Consider the following 5,786-nt stretch of genomic DNA (forward strand, 5'->3'; position numbering starts at 1 on the left):
TTATAAACATGCATTGGAAGGGACCTGTATGTCTTAAAATGCAAAATTCTTTATCACAAACAATTGGATGTTTTTGCAATCAAAGCGGTAATGAAAAACAAAAACAAAAATTATTTGACTGAATATGCATTTTATTGATTGAAAAGTGTGTGGCTCAAATTGAGAAATACAAAGGAAGCAATTCCTGAAAAGAGGTAATTGCGCACAAAAGGAAAAATCTATCCTAATGGCAATATGAAACCGCGATCTCATCGAGTTCCAACTCGGTTACACCCCATATGTCCTCAGACTCTCCGTGCTTTCTGCCTTCTGAACAAGACGTTTCCGACTGATCCCTACCGGGTATTATCCATGATGCCTTAGCCAAAGCGCAAACGATCATGCCAGACGCAGTTGTTCGTTTCAACCCCTTTTTTGCCTGGACCGCCCTTTCGGGTTTTCAGCCCACCGGGATACCCTTTTTTGCCTGGACTATTTTATTCTTTTCGTCCAGCGGGTCTCTTTATACGAAGTATTTTTTAACTGCGTCCGCATTCACAGGGGATGGAAAATCCTCGCCATCCATGGTCGTCAACAACAAGGCTCCGCCAGAGAAAACCTTCTTGACCACGAATGGACCTTCATAATTAGGTGTCCATTTGCCCCTACGATCGTTTTGAGGAGGAAGGATCCTTTTCAGCACCATATCACCTACGTGATATACCCGAGGTCGTACCTTTCTGTCAAAAGCACGCTTCATCCGCTGCTGGTACAACTGCCCATGACAGATGGCTGCCAGCCTCTGTTCCTCAATCAGGCTCAACTCTACGTACCGGGTCCTTACCCATTCAGCCTCTTGCAACTTCACGTCCATCAGGACTCTCAAAGAAGGAATCTGAACTTCAATCGGTAGCACCGCTTCCATTCCATATACCAATGAGAAAGGCTTTGCCCCAGTAGGCACCGAGGTACAATACCCAGGATACAAATTTCGTGTTCAGCCACACCGTCGGTGCCTTCAAACGTTAGTCAGGCAGCACAAAAGCTTATTCACCTTAACCTCCCCATCAGACATCAGAATCCGTTCGGATTCAGGGTCAGGCCCCTCCTCCGGGATCGGCTACTCTCAATCTTTCGATCAGAGCACCTCGAGATGTCCTCATCAGGGAATTCAAACTTCATCGGTTGATAATCCTCTACGGGTTGCTGGGCGAGGTAATCAGGCCATACACTCCCCTCGATTGCTTTCTGAGAGGTATATCGAATATCGCATTCAATCAAAATCATTGGCCCTTTTGCAACCTGTCCGGTCATTGCTGGCTTCTCAGATATGTACTTGATCAGATCCATCTTGAAATCCACAAAGTGGTATGAACCAGCATACACTGTCTCAGTCGGCGAGCAGCCTATGCCAAAGTACATCAAGTTTTCTCGAACAGTGAATGTATTGTTTCACAGTCGGTAAACTTTTTGCTAAGGTAAATTGCATGCTCTTTTCAACCAGACTCGTCATGCTGCCCCAGTACACACCTCATAGACCCCTCGAGGGTTGTCAAGTACCAGATTAACAGTCTCTCTCCATAGGGAGGCAACAGAATCGGAGGTTCCTGCAACTTATTCTTTTATCTTTCAATGCCCCTTGGCAATCATTATTCCACCTGACCGTTTGATCTTTTTTTTTTCAACAGCTTGAATATCGGTTCACACGTGGCTGTTAGGTGAGATATGAACCATGACATGTAGTTCAATCTAACTAATAAACCACGAACCTCTCTTTCCATTCTCGGTTCAGGCATTTTTTTTTTTTTTTTTTTTTTGCAGGATCAACCTCGATTCCTCTCTTACTTACAATGAACCCCCAGCAGCTTACCGGCCCGCACTCTGATAGTGCACTTATTTTGGTTCAACCTAAGTTTGAATTATCTCAACCAGTCAACCGACTTGCCCCGGTCTACCAAATGCCCCTCCTCTGTTTAGGACTTTGCTATCATGTCATCATCATAGCATTTGATTTCATGATGAATCATATCATGAAACAAAGTCACCATGGCTCTCTGATATAAGCACTGGCGTTCTGCTTCTCTAGAGGACAGTCTTCTCTCCATGGTAGCTTGTGCACAACGACATCGGTATCCGACCCTGGCATATCCTGACACGACCAGGTGAAGGTATTCACATGCTCTTTCCACAGGGCTACCATTCTGCTCTCGACTCGCCTCTGAAGCGGTCCCAATTTTCGTTTCCTTTCTGACCTCGGCAATATACAGGTTAACAACCTCAACTCGCTCTTCATGCGGCTGAATCACCTTCTCCTCTTATTTCGACAACCTGGCTAATTCCAGCAGATCACAATCTTCTTCGCCTTCTTCTTCGGCAGGATAGACCGGATTGTCGAAGTCATATGAGGGGTAACCAAATTGTTGTCAATGAGATCCGGAGAATTACTTTTCGAAGTCGGAAAGAGACAAATCAAAAAGGAAAAAATGAAAACAAACATTGCCATTTTTATTTGTTTTTTAAACTGCAAAAATAAATGAAAAACAAGGAACACCGCTTTTAATGTGAAAAACATCCGTTTATTTATGATGCAAAATGTTGCAAAATTTAAACATGAGGTGGCCCTTACAATGGACCATTACGTTTCGGGCAAAACGTAAGGCTTTCATGCAGATAAAACTGAAAACAGAAAACATTACTCTTCCGGTAGAATGACAGTGATGATCTGTTAAGCCTTCCAGCTTCCTGGTACGCACGATTTTATCCACGACTCCAGCTCGTGGTCACTGTCAATCTCTTCACCCACTGTATAGGCGTGATCTGAATCTAGCATTCCAGCACTGATGAATGTGAACATCGGACGACGTCCTCTGTTTTGCTCAGACGAGTCTTGGCCTTCCTGATAGCCAATCCCAAACATATCCGCCTTTACCACGATGTCTATGATTTTTCCCCAGCCTGGGATCCCTCCATTTCTCACCACTTCCACAGCCTATTTATAAGAAGAAATGGACGGCTTTTTCTCTTTCTCAACCCCAATGGCATTTTCCACCCTGACGGTTTCAGCTGCCAGACTGGGTGCTTTACATCTTACATCGTCCATTCCTACTTCAATCATTCCTTGAATAGGTTCCCTCATCCTTGCACGCCCCTTTGTAGCGACAGTTGCACAACAGTTATCAACACCAGGGAAAGCCCCACTCTTCATCGGATGCTTCTGGACCACAGACATTGGAATCTTTAACTGATCCTCATTCGTTTTGCCCATTTTCCTCTTGTCTTTGGACATCACATTCACCCCCATAGGGCCATGCATTGGCATGGGGTTAGCACTAACATCCAATATCAGCGCAAAATTGATGGCTTTAGAATCCACCAAATCTTGGACCACATGCTTAAAAGCTTTGCAATCCTCAATGTGATGTCCGGGTGCATCAGCATGGAACTTGCACCTGACATTCTCATCATAACTGGCAACCCTCTGATCTGGTTTCCCTGGAACCAATGTCCTTGGCTGCACCAACCCGCGATCCATCAATTTTTTAAACAGAGAGGCATAAGTCACGGGCGGCTTATCAAAATGACGATCTGTCGTCCTTCTTCTCACTTGGCACCCAGCTTTCTGTGTTCTCTGTGGAGGTGACTGCCACTGCTGTAGTACAGATGAATTACCAGCAGGAATAGTCAATGCAGCAGCATACGGGTGATAACGATCTTTACCCCTTTTGGCATGCCCTTCACTTGACTCAACCTCCTTCTTGTACTGAATACCTCCAGAGGGCTTCTTTACTCCAGACGACAGAGCATCTCCCCGGGTCTGCCCCATTCTCAGCCAGTTTTCAATCCTTTCCACCTTCTCGGCGATCACTTTCTGCCCCTCGGAGAGCCCTCGCACAACATTGGACAACCCCCTTATCATCTCTTTCAATTCGATAAGGTCGGCGTTGGGAAGATTCGTCATTCCGGTGTCAATCAAACACGTTAGAGACTGGCACCTGCAAAACAGCAAACAGGTTAATATGCATGAATGCAACGTCTATCCATACGAGGAAGCTTCCGTCTCTCGATCCTGGCTTCATCGGGACAGATAATATTTTGACATCCACATTTTGAAATTCCAGATGTCTCTCAACCAGATTCTCAATCCATAATTCTCCCCATATGGCTAGACGTAAGTTAGATGCAGATGAATGCAAAATGATGCAGATGTATGAATGCAATGCATTGGGCCATCCTCCAAGTCCTCTGATCATCTGTTGCCCTGAATCACAGCCCTGATCTCTGAACTGATCATAACCATCTGAGGTACTGAACAATCATAAGTCCAACTCAAGGGTTCCGAAATAAACGGAACTGAAAGATACACCATCACCATCATCAGACAATCTCTGAGCAGATAACCACAACAATCTCTAAATCGGCCCGGGGAATCCTGAAATAAACGGATCCCCACTGATAAATAACACGGACAGCACTCCGGCGTCTCGGAAATAAATGCCCATAAATCCGCCTTATAAATAGGACTCTGATCAACGGAACCAAAAGTCACCATCAAAGTCACCAACAGAACATGCATCTGTAAGAATCACCCTCCCCTCACAGGTAAATTCTAATCAGGTCATCCTAAGGCGGATAATGGTCTCGACAATCGGGCAAAGATACTCAATGGGTTTGCCCTTTCGGGTGTGCCATTGTAGCTCTCCTGAGATCGTCTAAACCAAAGATCCGGGAAATGATCGGTCACCGAAGTCAATAGCCCAAAAGAGATAATCCGACCTAAGCGGAATAACTCCACCCGGAAGGACTCTCTCAAATGAACCTCGTCCGGCTGTGGTGACACGTCTCCTCATCATGTCGTACAACATGTGAAGAAACATGAGACCACGCTAATCCTAGGTGTATGCTCAGGCCTGGGTATTGGGCCTCACTCAGAACACCCACCCCAAAACAGAGGAACCACCTGCACAGAGGATAACAACATGATAGTATGATGCATGCAAGTATCTATGCAAATATATACACAACAGAATAATAAATGCGATAAATAAAGCAGCACAAGCAACCTAAACCCTATCCTAGAACGCTAGGAGAGACTCGCTTAGGGAAGATGGACCAGCAGCAGGTCAACTTCTAGAATCCCCAGCAGAGTCGCCAGCTGTCGCATCCGCGAAAAACAACCGGCGGGCTGAAACAAAAACAACACAGAGCCGCCACCGTGCGTTATTTATCCCAAAAGAGGGAAAGGAAACGCTCAGAGTAAACCTGGAAAAAGCAAGGTCTCGCGACCAGAGAGAATGGGATCGGGAGTCGGTTATGCGTAGGGAAGGTATTAGCACCCCTACGCATCCGTCGTACTCGACGGGATCCACGCTCTAAAAGATAGGAAAAGGTTGCTAAAATAAACATCACACACACACACTGAAGACAACACAGGTGGGGGGAAGAGGAAGAGGGCTCGCTAGGACATCGCGTCCTATGCCTACGTATCTCGTTTGGAACGAGAATCAGAGCTACCGTAGTTCGGCTCACGCACGCCAAACAAGACACACACAAACACAGGCAAACCTGGAACCCGAACGCCAATCGCTGGGCTTACATCGGCTTCCGAACCAAATAAACACACTCAGGATACGGACAGCGAATCGCTGGGCTTACATCCATATCCTGACACACAAGAAGAACAAACAAACAACAAGCAAGCAACAAGTTACTAAGGAGTCGGGAACTCGAGCCTAGCAACTGTCAAGCAAACACACACAAAAAAAAGAAAAAAAAGTGCCTGGAGAGACCTCGCACGGTCTCCTGCCTAC

Source organism: Lathyrus oleraceus, chromosome 2, assembly GCF_024323335.1.
Source record: "Lathyrus oleraceus cultivar Zhongwan6 chromosome 2, CAAS_Psat_ZW6_1.0, whole genome shotgun sequence".
In the NCBI taxonomy this organism is placed as follows: Eukaryota; Viridiplantae; Streptophyta; class Magnoliopsida; order Fabales; family Fabaceae; genus Lathyrus; species Lathyrus oleraceus.